We start from the raw sequence: 19,111 nt of genomic DNA, 5'->3' as shown, positions 1-19,111 counted from the left end.
GTGAAGTAGTGGCAGAATGGGAGCAAGAACCGAGGATCTGACTTATTTATTTCAGCTCTTTGAGATGTTTATAAATTCTGGCTCACAAGGGGTTGGCTTCCCGTGATGAGATACAAGAATCATCTTGGTGTGGAACAAGCTTCCCGTTTGGCTCCGCCTGCTCCATTCTGCAGGTCTTCCGCTCAGCCTCCCCTGCCTTTACCATCTCCATAGTGATGGCTTTTAACTGTCAGTTTGGATGCCCCTAGTACAGTAGGAGCTGAGACAGGCTTGAACTGGTATTTTTCTGGAGATGAGCTCTTACCTGTGCATATCCACTTTTAGCATTTAAACCTGGTGTCATCTAATGTCCCCATACTGGTTGTATATTTGGAGAGTCTGCCTTAGAGTCTGTAAGTCCATGAGGGCAAGGAACACGGAATCATGACTGAATCTCCAGACAGCTAGTAAGATGTTATACCCTGTGGGCATTTGCTATGTATTTGGTTTTTGCTTCTCTTCTTCTCCCATGTGAAATCTCAAGAGTCCATCATCCAGGGAGTCAGGTCCACCTTGTTGCTCCTCCTCCAAACTCAGCTTCAGGAGATCAGGCTTTGGACTGTGTCTTCCCACGGATGGCTCTGTTATAAACTTAATGCGTTTATGTGAATACCTAGATACCATGGTGACAGGTGCCATAGAAATAGAAAGAAAGAACAGGGAAGTAGAACAGAGAACGGGAGGACCCAAAACCCCAGGGGTCTGGAAGCAGGGTTTTTGTGACACCGATGTTTATTTTGAGCTGGCAGTGTTATTTATCGTGTGCTCCATGCACAGCCTCTCTCTCCCAAGAACATACGAGATGCACTCTGCTTCCTCGTGCTCAGGGTCTCCAGAGGAGGAGAAATGCTGCATTCAGCATATAAAGATATACATTATCGTCACTACTTACATTTGTGTGTCAGCTTACACTTTTCAGTCCACATTCATGCACGTTACTTTCCTAACTTGATCCTATGTCAGAGACCGTATTCACCCCTCTTTTTCTGATGAATTTGAGGTTTAAGGACTAACTTGGCAAAATCACATGGCAAACGAGTGGTCAGAGCTCAGCTCCTGCTATTTCCTTGCATAGGACTCCTGATACTAAGGTTGGACTGTGCAGCGATGGGAATTTAGGGCAGGCTGGATAGATACCCGTGAATTTTGGGCAGTGTCATCAGGCTAGAAAGAGCTGTGTGGAGTAATCCAAGTCACGGAGAAGCAGTTGGTGCTTCTGCATGAAGACCACAGTAAAATGTAATTGGCTGCAGAAGACATTTTGCTGATTTTATGTCTTGAGACAAAGGAGAATGTAAGCCATAAATGTGTTCTGCTTCAAGGCTGACAGCCATTCCACACAGCTTCTGGCCAGCACGAGTGAACGTCAGTGGTCTCAGCTTAATCGGCCTATGCTAAGCCAAACTGGTCCTGAGAACAGACACACAGTTGTCTCCATCCTTCCTCAAAGCAGTCGGAGCCAAATGTGACATGAAAGAGACCCCTGGGCATTGTTGGGCACATTCCCAAATCATTTCCATGACCCTTTCCTGCATGTCACATGTAACTAAAGGATGCTACCTATAAGTCCTGAGATTCTGGTCTCTAGGCCTTCACGTCTGCTGGGCCCACCATCTAGAATGTCCTCTGCTTCCCCCTCCCTGTCACCTGTCTCGACTTCGCAAAACCTGACCTGTCCTTGGAGGCACAGTTCATATGTTCCCTCCCCGCCACAACGTTTTCCTGATTCCCTATTGTTGAAAGTGATCACTCTTGCCTCTGTATCTCTATGAAACCATTAGTCTTAGCTAGGGTCTAGTGGTGAGAATCAAAAGTATCTCAATTTAGGGAGCCTCAGTAAGCCCCCAGAAATTGAGGTAGTCAGGGTCCCTGTCCCTTTTAAAGGGAAGTCAGAACTGGCCTCATAACCACCTGTCCAACCTACCTCATTCTTCCTCCCCTATCAGTGGATATTAGAGGATTAAAAATGGGGAGTGGACTGGTTTGGGGGAGAGAGTTTATTCACTCCATTCCTTGAAACCAAGGAAGAAATTGGGGATCTAAGAGAATCAGAAAAAAACAAAACAGAGGTGTATGCAAAAAGGCAAGCTGGATATATTGTGCTTCTACATGGTTGTTTGCTTGTCCGAGGGCTTGTTTATCTCCCCTCGGGGTGTGGAGCAGGGGCAAGCAGATAGGAGGGACATGGTGGAGAAGAGACCCTGTGGGGCAGAGAGGGCCCAGCACCACTGCCTTGAGTTCCTGGCTCCTGAGGGGTCGGGAAGACACTGTACAACTTGAGGTAAGGAGATCCCTGCTCTTCACCTCTCCTGCCTCTTGGCCCTAAAGAGGGCAGGGGACCATGGGCAAAGACAAGACCAAGTCTAAGCTAGCACCAAGACAGATCCAGCCTGCACGGTGGGAAAGGAGTGGATGAGACTTGAAGTTTGAGAATGAACAGGACTGAGTCTTAAATCTGAAATAATCAAAGGTGACTGGAAAGTTATGGGATATGGCAAGCAAGTGATGAAGGGACTCTCTATTTAGAAAAAGAGGGACAGGCCAACCTGGACTACTTGGGGGTCAATTTAGGACCAAAAATCATGTTTTTATCTCCCAACTAGTTGAGGTTATTCAATAAATTGTTCAGAATTTTCTGTATCATTTTTTGAAAGATTTTTTCAAAAAATATAGCCAACATACAATATTATATGAGTTTCAGGGGTCCACCATAGTTGTTCAACATTTATAGACCTAAGAAAGTGATCACCATCAGTCCAGCAACCCTCTGACACCGCACTATGTTATCACAATGTTATTGACTGTATTCTCCATGCTGTACATGACATCCCCATGACGTGTTTGTTTTATACCTGGAAATTTGGACCTCTTATTGCCCTTCATCTTCCCCCCCTTTTTGATTTTTCAATTATAGTTGACACCCAATATTATTTTATATTAATTTCAGGGGTACAGCATAGTGGTTAGACATTTACGTAATTTAAGAAGTGATCCCCCTGACTAGTCTAGTACCCCCCGGGCACTATACATAGTTATTACCATATTATTGACTATATTCTCTATACTTTACTTTAGATCCCCATGACTATTTTGTAACTACCAATTTGTCCTTCTTAATTCCTTCACTTTTTTCACCCACCCTGCCTCCGACCTATCACCCCAACCAATCTAGTACCCATCTGACACCATATATAATTATTACAATATTACTGACTACAATCCTTATGCTATACCCTACATTCCCGTGAATACTTTGTAACAACCAATTTGTACTTCTTAATCCCTTACCCCCTTTTCACCCAAACCTGCAACCCCCCCTCCCATCAGGTAACCATCAAAATGTTCTCTATCTATGAGTTTCTGATTTGTTTGTTTATTTTGTTCTTTGGATTCCACATGTAAGTGAAATTGCATTGCATCTGTCTTTCTCTGTCTGACATTCCACTCAGCACGGTACCCTCCAAGTCCACCTATGCTGCCACTGATGGCAAGAATCCATTCCCTTCCCTGGCTGTACAATAGTCCACTGTATATATGTGCTACTTCCTCTTTATCCATTCTTTCATTGACAGACACCCAGGCTTACTTCATATCTTGGCCATTGTAAACAATGTTGCAATGAACATATGGATGCATGCGTCTGTGTGTGTGTGTCTTTCAAACTGAATTGATTCTCTTGTCGGCAGCATATGTAAGGGTTTTGTTTTCTACAAGAGAATCCATTCAGCCCTCCTATGTCTTTTGAGTGGAACGTATAATCCATTTACATTGAAAGTAATTGTTGATAGATATGTAGCTATTGCCATTTTATTATTCATAATTTGGATCTCCCCCACCCCAACACACACACACATCTTAAGGAAGTCCCTCTAACATTCCTTGTAATACGGTTTAGTGGCAATGAACTCCTTTAGCATTTTCTTGTCCAGGAAGCTCTTTATCTGTCCTTTGATTCTAAATGATAGCTTTGCAGGGTAGACTAGCCTTGGTTGTAGATCCTTGCTTTTCATCACTTTGAATATTTCCCGCCAGTCCCTTCTGGCCTGCAAAATGTTTCTGCTGAGAAATTAGCTAACAATATTATGGGGGCTCCTTTATAAGTTACCAGTTGCCTTTCTCTTGCTGCTTTTAGGATTCTCTTTTTGTCTTTAACATTTGCCATTCTAATTATAATGTATCTTGGTGTGGGCCTGTTTGGGTTCAGCATGTTTGGGACTCTCTGCACTTCCTGGACTTGTTTGTCTATTTCCTTAGCCAGGTTAGGAACGTTTTCAGTCATTATTTCTTCAGATAGGGTCTCAATCCCTTGCTTTCTCTCTTCTCCTTCTGGTACCCCTATGATGCAAATGTTTTTATGCTTGGTGTTGTCCCACAGGTCTCTTAAACTATCCTCATTTTTTTGGATTCTTTTTTCTTTTTTTGTTTTATTTTGTTTTTGTTTTCGTACATGCTGTTTTACTTGTTTCCTGTGACTGTTGTGCCAAGTTACCACAAACTTGGTGGCTTAACACAACAACATGTTCTTCTCTCATAGCTCTGGAAGCCAGAAGTCTGAAATCAAGGTGTTGGCAGTGTTGGTTCCTTCCAGAGGCTCTGAGGGAGAATCTGTTTGTGCCACTCTCTTTTTGTTGTTTTGATTGGGTGTTTTGTGCTACCTTCTCTTCCAAATCGCTGATTTGATCCTCTGCTTCATCTAGTCTGCTGATGATTTCTTCTAGTGCATTCTTCATTTCAATTATTGTATTCTTCACTGCTTTTTTGCTTGCTATCTCTTTGTTGAAATTCTCACTGAGTTCCTTGAGCATCCTTATAACCATTGTTTTGAACTCTGTATAGGTAGGTAGCTTGCCTCCATTTCATTTAGTTCTTTTTTTGGAGTTTTCTCCTGTTCTTTTATTTGGGATTTATTTCTTTGTTTCTTCATTTTGGCTGCCTCCCTGTGTTTGTTTCTATGTATTAGGTAGATCTGCTATGTCTCCCAGCCTTGGTTGTATGGACTTACATAGTAGGTGCCCTGGCACAGTCTCCCTGGTCACGTGCTCCGGGTGCTCCAGGAGTGTCCCTTGTGTGGGTTGTGTGTGCCCTCCTATTACATTTGAGCCTTGGTTGCTATCAGTAGGTCAGTGGGTGGGATTAACCCTCAGGCTGATTGGGGTTTGGCCATATTCTTAGCTTATGGGCTGCTGTGCAGGGGCTTGCCCCACTGAGTGGGTTTCGCCCAGGGGACTATGATACCTATTGAGACCGCCCTGTTTGTATGCTGCTTGTGGGGCTAATTGGGCAATGCTTTGCTGTGGTCTGAAGCCAACCTCCAGGTATTTTCATTCTGGGGCATTTTGGGAGGGACTCTGGGGCAGGCTCAGATCACCCACTGCCTGTGACCAGCCGGGGTCTACCTGGTAGGAGCTACAAAGTGATCTGTGGTTTTTTTGTTGCCTGTGCGAGACCTGGAGGCATGTGGGAGAGGCCACACTGCAAACTGAGGATGGCTACCACCAGTACCGTGCCTGGGATAGCTCTGCAAAATGCCAGGACACCCTGAGGCCTGCTGCCACATGCTGGCTCCCTTAAAGTTTAGCCACTGATAAAGCTTTGTGTGGCATGTGAGGTGGGTAAGGCAGGGTCTCAGGAAGTCACTAAAGTGAGAAGAGTTTTGATCACCAGGTTAATATAGATTCTGGTTTAATGCCAGTGCTGAGCCTGGAGCTACCCAGGAAAAGTCTCAGAGCACACCAAGGCCAGTCTTCATCCACCTGGGGCCTGAGGACTCTGACAGTTTTTAAAGAAAGAGTGCAATGTGGGTGGGGCTGGCTGCTAGGAGGAAGTGCCTCCATCGTTGAGGAAGTTGGGTGGGTCTGGGTTCCAGAGAGTCAGCAGGGTGGGGCTCTGGAGATCACCAGACCAATCAGATTCAGATTTAGCTGTAAGCATAGGGTGTGGGCTGAACACATTAAAGATGGCAGCTGCCTGCCCAGTTGCACAGGAGGACCCCATACAGGGAAAATGGCGACTGTCCTCCAGTCCTGGCTTTGAAGCCACACACCTCAGTCTGCCCCCCATATGCCTCTGATGCTCCCCGAGTCACCGTCCCTCTGCTGGAGCACAAGGTGAGTGCCTGCGAGTGAGTGAGTCTGTGCTCAGGACATTTAAGAGGATGTCTGCATTTCCTGCAGCCTTCCATCTGACCCGGATGGTTGGAATCCCCACTGTTTTTCACAGGCAGATTTTGTGGGGGCTCTTTCCCTGGCACCAGTACTCTGGGCTGGGGAACCTGGAGTGGGGCTGGGGTACCTTGCTCCTCTGGGGGGAACCTCTGCCGCCGTGTTATCCCTCCCTATTTTCAACTGCCACATGGAGGTTTAGGACCAGCCTGTTTTGCGTTTCCGCCCCTTCCACCAGTCTCCACATGGCTTCTTCTTTATATCCTTAGTTATAAAACTTCTGTTCAGCCATACTTAAGATGGTTCTATGGGTTAATTGTTTTATGATTTAGTTGTAGTTTTAATGTGTTCATGGAAGGAAGTAGGCACAGTGTTTATCTACTCCACCATCTTTTATCTCCTGTTGTTTAGAATTACTTTTGCACCAGGCTTATCTCTCTCTTTTTAAAAATTGTGATAAAAGACACGTAACATAAAATTTACTATCTTAAACATTTTTAAGTGTACAGTTCAGTGGTGTTAAGTACATTCACATTATCGTGCAACCAATCACCAGAACTTTTTAATCTTGCAAAACTGAAACTCTGTACTGATTAAACAACTTCCCATTTCCCCTACCCCAACCCTTAGTAACAACCAGTGTATTTTTAGTGTCTATGAATTGACTTCTCTAGATATCTCAGATAAGTGGAATCATACAGGATTTGTGTTTTGGTAAGTTGCTTATTTCACTTAGCATAATGTCCTCAAGGTTTATTCATGTTGCAGCATGTGTCAGAATTTCCTTCCTTTTAAAGCTGAATGATATTCTATGCTATGTATACATACATTTTATTTATTCATTCATCTGTTGATGGACAATTGAGTTGCTTCCACATCTAGGCTATCATGAATAGCGTTGTTATGAATATGGGTATGTGAATATCTTAGAGACCCTCCTTTCAATTCTTTTGGATATATATACCTGGAAGTAGAATTGCTGGATTGTCTTAGTCCATTTGGGTTACTATAATAGGATACCATAGACTGTTTATAGCTTATAAACAACAGAAATTTATTTCTTACAGTTCTAGAGGCTGGAAAATCCAAGATCACATCTCTGGCAGACTCATTATCTCTTGAGATCTGCTTCCTGGTTCATAGACAGCTGTTTTTTTGCTGTGTCCTCACATGGTGGAGTGAAAGAGGAAGCTTCCTGGGCTCTCTTTTATCAGGGCACTAATCCCCTTCATAAGGGCTCTGCCGTCATGACCTAATCACCTCCCAGAGGCTCCAGTTCCAAATGCCATCACGTTGGGGGTTAAGATTTCAACATATGAATACTGGGGAGACAAGCATTCAGTCCTTTGCATGGATCATATAGGAATTCTATTTTTAAATTTTGAGGACCCTCCATTCTGTGTTCCATAGTGGCTACACTATTTTACATTCCCACCAATAATGCACAAGTGTTCCTATTTCTGCACATCCTGGCCAACACTTGTTATTTTCTGGGTTTTATTTTTATTTTAGCAGTAGCCATTCTGCTGGGTGTGAGGTTATATCTCACTGTGATTCTGATTTACATTTCTCTAGTGAATTTAGTGATATTGATCATCCTATCATGTGCTTGTTGGTGATTTGTATATCTTTTTTAGAGAAATGTCTATTCAAGTCCTTTGCCCATTTTTAAATTTAGTTATTTGGGGTTTTTGTTGTTGTTGTTGTTGACTTGTAGAAGTTCTTTATATATTTTGGATATTAGTTCCTTATCAGGTATGGATTTGCAGATATTTTCTTCCATTCCATCAGTTGCCTTTTCACTTGTTGATTGTGTCTTTTGATGAGGCTTATCTCTTTTACCAGTTTGAAGTTTTGGGGAAGTAGGATTGTATTTCAGGGCATCACCAGTAAATGATTTCAGAGAGAAGCAAGGAACATACACTCAGGGTAATTAAGCAGGCATATTTTTAATGAGGTGGAATTTAAGTTTTGGTGGGCAAGGTGCGCCCCAAGTTGAAATGCAGACTGGCAATTTGCCTATGGCCCCCTTTTCCCCTCCTGCCCTCTTCTTCCTCTCTGCTCAGGCATTAGGTCCTCTATCCACTGGGTGACCCAGTCTAGTTCAGTTTAACAAATGGTCGTCAAATACCTATTGGGTGCCAGGTACTGTGCTTAGAGTTACAAAGGACAGCAAGGCAAAAATCTACCCTCAACGTGTGCCAATAAACCAAGTGGGAATTTCAGTGTAACGTGAGCAATAAGGAATGTGCTCTCAGGAGGTGGTTACCCACCATAAGAAAAAAGGCAAAGAAGGGCACTTAATCTCGACCAAGGGATGATGGGAGGCTTCCTGGAGAAGGTAATCCTGAGGTCATTTGGTACCTGGCCTGGTCTGCCCTCAGGGAAGCCTTTAGCTCTTCCATTCCCCAGACCCCAGTGGGCCATCTGGAGTCAGCCAGAGAGGATGCATCGAGCGCAGAGTGTCACGATCTATTGTATTATATTTCCCCACTAACACAGTCATTATTTAAAAGTGCGCAAATAATTCTAGACAGTAATTGAAGAATCCCAATAAACTTTATTTTCTTTGGAAAACTAAAAGAAGCAATATATGTGGCTGGTAAATTTATTCTGAAAATTAAATGCTTAAAAAAAAAAGGATTTGTTGTATTTAATAACATATTGTGCTTCATATGTGCCAGTCACTGCTCTAAGCACTTTACATGTATTTCACTTAATTTCCTCTTACAGCAACCATATGAGATAGGTATTATCACCCACCCCCTTTTGTAGCTAGGGAAACAGAGGCATAGGGAAGCTAAGTAACTGGCCCAAGGCCATAGAGTAGGAAGTGGCAGAGTTGGAATTTGAATCTGCAGCCTGGCTCCAGAGCCTGTGCTCTCAGCCTTGGATGTTTTTATTTTCACATGCCAAGAAAATTTTTCCACTTCAACCAACTTGAGCCAACAGAATGTGTTATAAGGTCTTTCCCTTTAAGACTCCAATTTCTCCTTGCAGCTTCTGAAAAATTCACCATTGACTTAGGTGTTTGATGTAGAACTTAATGTCACAGTGCCCTAGGAACATCTCAAAGTCACCACTTAGTTCCGTTGTCCAGATGCCTGGAAACTTCACTAAAAGCCACACTTAAAAAAAAAAAAAAATGACTTAAAAAACAAATCCATAGACATAAGAGGGAAAAAAATCTCAGCGAAGGGTTTTTAAAAAATATAACTATCATACCATTATCACACTCAATAAAATTAATGATTTCTTAATACCATTTAATACTAGGGTTGCATTTTCTCTGATTATTTCAAAATTGTCTTTTCACAGTTGCATTTGATTGTAGGAGTCTTAAGTCTTTCCTAATCTATAAAAGAATGTCTTCCTTTTACTTTGTATACGTTTTATTTGTTGGCAAAACTGGGTCATTTGTCTTGTGGAATAACTAGGAAGACTGAGAAATATGGTTTAAGATGTCTTGTGGCTTTCTTGGCCTCTAGGCTCCATCCCATGAGGATGTTCAGTCAAGACACGCTGTTTCAGAGACTTGAAATAATTCTCCATGTGATTATGAAATCAACTTGACACACTGTTGGTTGTATTTGTCTGTTTTCGACTGATGGGAATTGCCTTTTCTAAACATGATTTTGTTTTGAATACTGCAAAACAGCTACATGGCTGGAAGTCAAAATTCAAAAAAAAGATATGAGCAGGGAAGCATAAGCTTCCATGTGTTCCCCCACCTCCATTCCACTGTCATTCTCTTCCTTGTCTTAGGATAACGGGTTTTTATTTAGTTTTTGCTTTATCGTCCCATTGTTGTTTGTATATCTGTATACTTATAGTCCTCCTCTCTCTCTAACAAAGACAGGTAGCATGCTCTGCTTACTCTTCTGCCGTGCATTTCTGGAGGCCATCCTTACTCCTTTCCACAGCTGCTTTGCACTTCACTGTGTCCACCGCAGTGGTGGACACTGGATTTGTTTCCAGTCTTTGCTGTTACAGAAAGAGCTGCCCTGGATAACCCTGAGCACAGATCATTTCACAATTATGGTAGTTACATTGGGGATAGACTTCTAGAACTGGGCTTCCTGGGTCAAAAGGAAAAGGCACAAACAATTTTGCTAGACATTTCAACACCCACCTCCATAGAGATTAGACCATTTTGAATTCCAATCAGCAATGCAGGAGAGTTTCCCTAGAGCTTCACCAGGAGAGTGCATTGTCAAACTTTTGGATTTTTGCCTATCTGAAAAATAAGAGTGGCATGTCAGTATATTTTAAATTTGCAATGCTGTTGTTATGAGCAACAGTGAACATATTATCATTTGTTTTATTTGCTTCTCCTGTGAAGTGCCTGTTCGTCTCTCTTGCCCATTTTTTTCTATCAGGTTATTGAACTGTTTCTTCTTAGAACCTCTTGTTAAGGATAACATTTAGATTTTTAACCTATTTGGAAGTATCCTGGTGTTTAATGTCTGAAATGGATCCAATTTGTCTGTAATACAATTTACAATGATCTCTCCCAGCTTTTCATTTGCCTTTTGATTTTATTTAGGATGCTTTTACATTGTCATGGAGCCAAATTTATTAATCTTTTCTCTTACAACGTCTGGATATCACCTCTCCTGGGTTATAAAATATTTCACCCATTTTTCTCATTATTTGTATGGTTTCATTTTTACATTTAGATTTTTAACCTATTTGGAAGTATCCTGGTGTTTAATGTCAGAAATGGATCCAATTTTATCTTTTTCCATGTAGGTATCCAATTGTATGATATGTACATTATATCTCAGTAAAGTCGTTATTTAAAAAGTCTGTCTATCTATCTAGATAAGTTTGCAAGGATATATTTTAACACTGGTGGATGCTAGATGGTGGGATTATGAATGTTTTCCATGCAAATAAGTGGTGTAGACAGGGAGGGTGAAGAAATCACAGGAGGGAGAGATCTCTATGGCGACAGGTGTGATACTGAAGTTTCAGGGAGGGCGTCTTCCAGTTAGTCCTTGAAGGATGAGTAGGATTTAGACTGACAGGGAGAAAGCAGAGGCACTTATAGGCCAGGACAGTATTGTTAGAGGAGATGATTAAGAGCCCCTTGGGGTGTTCTGGGGACCAGGTAGACACAGCTGGTCAAAGAGGACATGCCTTGCGCATCTGACACTGTTCACGGGGACTGGGGAGCAAAGCTCTCTCCTCTTGAAGGAAGTGAGGCTGTCGTCAGTCACTCAGGAGCCTCTCAGGAGATACAGTTGCACACAGAACCCCTCCCCAAGGAGCTCACCTCTTGTCCCCAACTGCTCACAGATGCTGAAGTCCAGGGGCAAAGAGACTGCGAAGGTTTGAATTTGACGTTGCTCTTAATCGTCTCGTCTTGGCTGGTCGCATGGTGTGAGGACCTTAAGTCTGCACCAGGACACAGCCAGTCCTCCACAGGATGGAAACACAACAGCTGTCTGGCAGGGCCTGGGGAGGGCAAACGCCCAGGCTTGGATGGGTTTCTGCTTAGAAAACTCTGGGCACGATCTCCCTCTTCGTCCTCCAAGTATCAGAATAAGCAGTGGCATTTATGTGGGGATGGGGGTTGGGGGAGGAGGAGGAGCCGGTGTGTCTAACAGCCTGAAACAGCCACCTCAGCACCTGTCCGTACACTAGAGCCTCATTCCTTTGAGAGTTAGCACAAAAAAGGCCCCCGCATTTTCAGTTAAGCTTTTTGATTTTGTGTATGTGTTTGGTGGGGATGAGAGGCTTTTGTGGCTGTCCTGCTCTGTGACTCTCTGGAATCATTTGTAGGCTCACACCACGCCTTTTCCTTTGGGCTGTCCTGGGATTGCCAAGGGCCCCCCTCACCATGCATTCTCCCACTTCAGGGCAGAGCAGTCCTGCTGAATCACTCCCCAAAGGATTTCTTTAACTTTCTGAATAATCCATGTCCTTTTAAAACAACTACTTGTGCCTAACCTAATGCTCTCAGGCGGCAGAAATAGAAAATACCCAAGTACCACCTTTCCCCTTAATTATAGACTCTACTGTTCTTCCCCCTTAGAGGGCCACATGGTTAGATGGACCGAGCTTGGGTCTTAAGTCAGATGAGTCCAAGCTCTGTCACTAACAGCTGGGTGACCTTGGGAAAGTGACTTAGCTCTGAGCCTGTTCCTGCACTTTGCCTGGTTGTGGGGGACTAAATAACACAGGCAAAGTGCCAGGCTCATGGGCAAAATGCATACATCCACATGACATTCAGACCACCGGGACCTGACCAGACCTCCTAGCACTCATCTTTCAGACCACCCAACATCCATCATCCTGACTAACTGTCATCTGACTGATAACCATGCTGGGCCAATCCTTGGGCTAAAAAGGCACGGCTGATCATTCTCAAGAATGCATTTTTTGCTATAACAACTTTAAACTTTTTTTTAATTCTTTGGACCACTTCTGGGATTTTGCCTAGCTGTGTTTCCAGTTTGCAAACTCTAAGACCCTTGAATAAATAAATCTCTATCATTTATTTCTAGCAAAGCTTCCAGACTCTTTTTGAGTTCATTGGACAAGTCTTTGATATGTTCAAAAGTCTTTGCTGGTGTACCCTTCATCATTCTGTTTTTTCAGCCCCCTAACCTTATCCATCCTGTTTTCCAGCATTTTAACCAGTCTCCTTCTTTGAGTCCATTGCTGTCTGTTAAGGCACCGACCTCACCCAGAGCCTGCACAGTGGTAACATTCCTTTCCAGGCAAGGTTTTTGTACCAAGAACTGGCTTCCAGGCCCAAGAGACGGTCCCAGGAAAAGCGTGTCCCCTGGACACTGTGTGCAGAACCAGAGCAGACGGAGGCTCCTGTGTTTACAAACTTGTTCTCAGTTACCTGACACCAGTCTCCATGGGAATTAGCAAAAGGCATCTCGAATTTCAGGGTACATATTTCTATCTGAGGTTGCACTGCCTATCTTCAACCTCCATGGACCTGAACCATATCCTCCCAGAAATAAGTGACCCAGTCTCTTATGACCTATACACACAGCGTGCCTTTTACGGGATGAGAACTGGGATAACACACGAGGGAGACATGAGGCTCTTGTGAATTAAACAGGACACACAGAGCTGGCCAGGCGCCAAGTCATTAATGATTTCCCTTTGGAGCAGTCAGGAACTGTTTTTCTCTCACTTTTGCTCCTCTTTTTCACATCTCCTAAACCCTTTGATAATCAAGATGGAGGTACACAACAGCAGGTACCCCAGTACCTCCCCATAACCTTAGTCGGTCTCTTCTCCTTTGTCCTTGGGCAGTCACCTTCACACCCAAGTCTTCAGGCTGCCTGCCCCCATCTCATTTTACTCTGGGGCTGGTTTTAGCCATGGTCCTACCCATAGAGCTTCTTTGTATCTCACTATCTCAGCACCAGAGTATTACCAGCCTAACTTAATTAATGTTTCCAAGTTAAATGAGGGAAGACCAGAGGAACTCTAGGTTCCCTGTTGAGTCCGTGTATAGGTCCAGACACACCATCCTTGACTTTGATTCTGATGTTGGAAATTTCTCATCAAGCGGGAGATGCTTTGGGGCCAATAGGGCATTCAAGCACCCTCATCTTAAATTGGATACCAAAGTTATCCACAAATTAAAAACAAAATTATGAGATGACCATCACTTTGCAAGCAATAAACTGAATCCTGTACCCTGGTGACTGGGACGAGTACTATAATCCAGTATACCATACTAGAGACTGTCTGTTGCCTATTTAGTGATATTACTTCATGCTTTCTTCCAGCCCCCATTACAATTAGCCAATGAGGAAGAGCATCTTTCAGTTTGACTTTTCTGTGATAATGTATAGCTTCTGATAAGTGATAGTTTCTTTCTTTAAAATGTAGAGTATGGTCTTCAAAGTACGGTTGGGAGCCAGCAGCGTCAGCACCACCTGGGAACTTGTTAGAAAGACAAATGCTCAGGCTCCGCCCCAAAGAGATGGAATTAGGAACTCTGGGAGTGGGGCCTGGTGGTCTGCCAGAGGGTTGGGATGCACACTGTTAATGGAGAGCAACCCATTAACCAACTAATGGTCTACTACCTTCTCTAGCTTGGAGCACTGGCCTGATCCTTTGCAGGATGTGTCCAGAGAAAATAAAATTCTTGTCAACCTTGTCTCTTTTATAATCAACTTACCTTGTTTTGCTTGGAGTAGTGAGTCGAAGTGGGAAAGAGGGAACCAGCCTTAGGAACAGAAAGATATGCAGAGCGAGCCCTTGGAAGGACTTGCTAAGCCCAGCTGCGGGCTGCAAACAGAAGGTGTATCTGGGATGAAGTCCAGCAGAGTTTAAACTGAGCTAAAGGGATGGCTCAGACACTCACTGTGCCCACGAGGGCTGCCGGGCTCCACCATCCCAGGAGCAGCTTCCTTGTCTGGTCTGCCTTTCCTCATTTATCAGTGGGACAAGAAGTGCTGTATGAACATCTTTCACTGGTGTGTGCTCTGGTTTTAAGTAAGTCAGGAACAGGACTTGTCTTCATAGGGATGGCCCACCAGGGTACAGCCTTTCTCTTGACTAAAAGCTGATAAATTAGATCAATTTTTGGCAGAAATGATTTCTGCCAAAAAGGAGGTGTTTAGAACTGACTGAGGGCTTCTTGCGATCAGTGTGGCCACACCAATTGATGAAACTTGTTAGAATGCCAACTACCTCACTGTGTTTGCTACTTACAACCCTTCAAGAGCAGCACTGTTATTAACCTAGTTGTAGATAGGGGAAACTGAGGCTCCAAAAGTTTGAGTGAACTGCTTGTTAGAAAGGGACAGAACTGGTGCTTAAACTAAGCAGCCTCAAAAGCCCACATGTTTGGCCACCACGCTGGGCTCCCTCCCATGAGTCTAATGGGCCACCATCATCCTTTATCAGTTTTCCATGAAATCTTGGCTTCTCTCTTCCCCCGCCCTTATCTTCCACTTAGTCTCTCTTTTCTTCCTTAGTTTGTTGACAATCTTTTCTGCAACCCAACAGAATGCTTTGTTTTCAGAGGTCTGTATGGGCTGCACTTTGCCTAATCTATCCATAACTACCCCTAAAAAAAATCAGAGACAGAAATTTGTATTTTAAAAAAATGTTCATATTCTCTCGGGCTTAAAAAAAAACGGGTTTTGAATAATATTTATTTGCAGGATGAAGGACCAGCAAGTGGGGGTCCTCTTTAGATGTTGATGGTGTTGGGCTGAGGTGGCTGTTATAAGTAAAGCAGGGGCTGCTGGGTCCCAGAGCAGCCATTCTCAGGGGAGTTAGGATGAGTGAGCCACACCCCCAGGGGGTGGCATCTGCATCTGATTCTGGCTGTGTCAACTCTTCTCTCTCACTCTAATTCTGAATCGTGAGGGTTAGAGGCCAGGACGTTGGTCTTTTGAAGAGGTCCCCAGCAATACCTAAGACTAGGCTAGTTTCGAAAATGCTGGACTGAAGGTGTCAACGTTGTTTCTCTCATTTTCTTGTACCTCCTATTTCAGAAGCTCCTTCCGGAGATTCTGAGGCCAGGATCCCAGGACCAAAAGTGGAGAACACGGCTGGAGAGCAGATGTGCTCAAACCGGAGCATCATCAGAGTTCTCCCATAGGCTTGTTAACAGAGATTGTGGGTCCCTCTCCCCCAGGGACGGACAACTGATGCTGCTGTGTTTACCTTAAGTCTACTTTGTAACAAAGTAGGGATAAGTATGTTACTGACTGAGTGACTGAGTAAATGAAACAGACAAATAAGAAACAAATACATCAGTAGAACTCTGGACTTCTCTGATGGAATGAAGTTCTGGGCATCTCCGACTTTAAATAGCATTTCAGGTGCCACAGAGGTCCATAGTCATCTAGCCCAATTTTGATGAAGGAGACTAAGGTCATCAGCTAGACTCATACTGGAGACACTTAGTGTTGCTCTGCCTTGTGGCCCAGGCTGCAGCGTGGAACCAGACCTAGGTCAAACTGATGATGGTGTGAGCAACGCTTGCCTTCTCAGGGACCCTCCTTGTGAAATAAGGCTGTTCTTTCTCCATGTCCCAGGAGCATAGCCCCATCAGGGTCTCTCACAGGACTGACCTAGTCCTATATATTGGCTTGTCCATCAATTCAGTTCATCAAAGGCCCCTCTCATGCTATCCTACCCTGCTCTGTGGACAGTGGGTAGGACCTGGTTAACCTAGTTAAAAGGAATAGCCTCCGAGAAGTGGAGGCTGTCATGGTGCCAATGGTAGAAAGCCAGAGGAGAAAGACCACTAATTCCTTCCTTCTATAGATTAGTTGTTTATGGGTTAGATACCAGGCTGGTTACTCTGGAAGATTAAATACTCACACACACACACACACACACACACACACACACACACACACACTTTCCCCTCTGGCACCTTATAAATGAATGGAGGAATCCACATAATGTACAGAATATTATAATCCAGTCAATATACAATAAGAATAATCATTTTTTTTGGTTTAAATAATGATTTGCTGATTCCTATAAATAGTCTGTCTCACCCCTCTTATCTTCCCAATTCATCTTTCTTTTCTCTCTACCTTTATCTGCTTGCACGGCTCATGGACATTACACAGAATGGCAGTTCCTGTGAAATGCAAGAACAAGAAAAACAATGGCTTTTCAGTCAGCTCTGGTTAGCAGGAAAACACTAGAGACTGGCAGGGTCATGTGAGTCAGTGAACTGTTGCTCCTGGCAATTGAAAGACTTAATTTGTCATCTGCAACAGAGAGGTCAGGACTGGCCTGGAGCTCAGTTAAAAACCACAGGGTTACCTGAGGTCTGGGAAGAGGTTGTGAGGACAGGAGAAGGGAAGTGACCTGGTGAGGCTCAGGTCAGCAAAGACTCCCAGGAAGGACACAGCTTCTTGTGTCTGCTCTTCTAGATCTCGCATCTGACTTCTCTGAACCTCTGTTTCTTCATGTGTGGCATGGCCATAATATCTACGCTATCGACCTCACAGAGTTGTCATAAGGGCAAAATGAGTTAACTAGGTGCGTACACTCTACCCCAAGCACACAGCACTGTACTTAGTGGCTGCTCATTTCAGCAGAACTCATTATTTTGGTTCACTGGAAAAGAAGTGACATTGGCAAGTACTCAACACCCCATTATACTAGGGAAGTGATTCAGGGATTTCCCCACAAACCTTCCAAGGACTTGAATAGCTTTATCAGGCATCCACTCTCGCGTGACGTTCATGATTTAATTTAATCCTCTCAACAGCCCTATGAAGAATGTATTTTGTTTTCCCTTAGACAGAGGGAGAGACCGAAGATCAGAAGTATGGACTACACCGGGCCTGAGATCACATGGGGATTTGAACTCAGATCTGTCTGATTCAAAGCACATTAATTTTTCAATGTATCTCACTGGCTCACACCTCTGATGGATATGGAAATAAAATGTAGGCTTATACAGTAAGTTACCAGATCACCTAAGTAAGCCATGGAGACACGAGAGAAGAGATCATGGAACCTCTGGAAATGTCACTTTGCCTCAGGACTGTTTTGTGGAGACAGTTGAGGGCCAATGGGAGGCCTGTGTCCCTAAGTGGGTATCGCTTCTTTATCCTCTCTGTCTCTTTCTCCACTGTCTACTTAGGATGACCCCAAAGCCAACAGTCCACAAAACAAATTTTCCTGGCCTCAGGTTTCTTGAAGCTGCCCAGCTGCCCTCCGGGAGTCAGGCCATATGGACACTTCAGGTGAAGCCTCGTTGGGGAGCAGCTTGAGAGCTTAGCGGGGGTGGGGTTGGGCGGCAGGTAGGCTTCACTCTCACTCCCTTTCTCAGTGCAGGTCTGCCTCCTCCTTCTGGCCTGCTTTCTGATGTCCCCAAGGCCTTTCCATGTGGGGAGAGTGGAAGGACAGAGTGGTGTGGCCAATCAAGAAATGACATCCTCTAATCAGGTCACCCAGGCAGCCCCTTGTCTAACCCATCTGGCTCTGAGCCCTTTGCCTGGGGCTCATTCTGTTTTGTAACAGTAAAGCTGACCTGAAGCTAGGCCACTCGATCCAGATCCTTGTTTGATCTAAACAAGCACAACAGCTGTCTCTCAGGAGAGTTCTGTCTTGCACATAGATCTCCAGAAGGGGGCGTTGCTGTTTAGCCAGGGGAGCCAGCAAACCGCATTCCCACTGCTTGCACTGTTTAACCAAGAATCAGCAGCTGCTGATGGATTCTTGTCAGGTACAGAAGGATCTAGATTTTCTAGAGACATATGAAATAGAGCTTCATACGGTTTATAAGGGAATGCATCAAGGTTGCTACATGGAAGGTCATTATACAAAAATCAATTTGCATTTTTATGGCCAATCACCATTAGAAAACCAGAACTTTTAAAGCTAACATCTATGAGAGAAACAAAAGCTATAAGGGACCAGGAATAAATCTAATGAAATATATGCAAGATTTTAATAAAGAAAATGATAAAACTTCACTTACTTAGGTAATCTTTAATAGAGAGATTAGGTGTGTTCATGATATGAAGATTCACTGTCATTTCAAATCTTCCTAAATTCACCTATAAACTCTACGTGACTGCAGTCAAATCCAGGCAGAGTATTTTGCGTAACCAGACAAGAGGACTCTAACAAAGGGGGCAAAAGTGTTATGAAATTTTGAAGAGAACAACTTGCTCTATAGGCAAGTTGACGAGTACTTTGGACATGACTTATCTTGGCCACACTAACCCCTGAAAGATAATTATGATTTTGTAAATGTTTCACTTATTAAAAGCAGACAGAAACATTTAGGAATTATGTTCTCCTCAGTCCCAACAACTGTTGACATTGCTAGAAGTTTGGTGGTACTCTCTTAAATGTCTGCCTCGAGTGGGCCTGGCATTTGGAAGTACAAATGGGAGGGGAGAAGGATGGGGAGGAGGCTTTGGTGGGGGAAGAGGAGAGAT

The sequence above is a fragment of the Rhinolophus sinicus genome, linkage group LG05 (assembly GCF_036562045.2).
Source record: "Rhinolophus sinicus isolate RSC01 linkage group LG05, ASM3656204v1, whole genome shotgun sequence".
Classification (NCBI taxonomy): domain Eukaryota; kingdom Metazoa; phylum Chordata; class Mammalia; order Chiroptera; family Rhinolophidae; genus Rhinolophus; species Rhinolophus sinicus.
The sequence above is the reverse complement of the archived record's forward strand: the minus strand, read 5'-3'. Positions refer to the sequence as shown.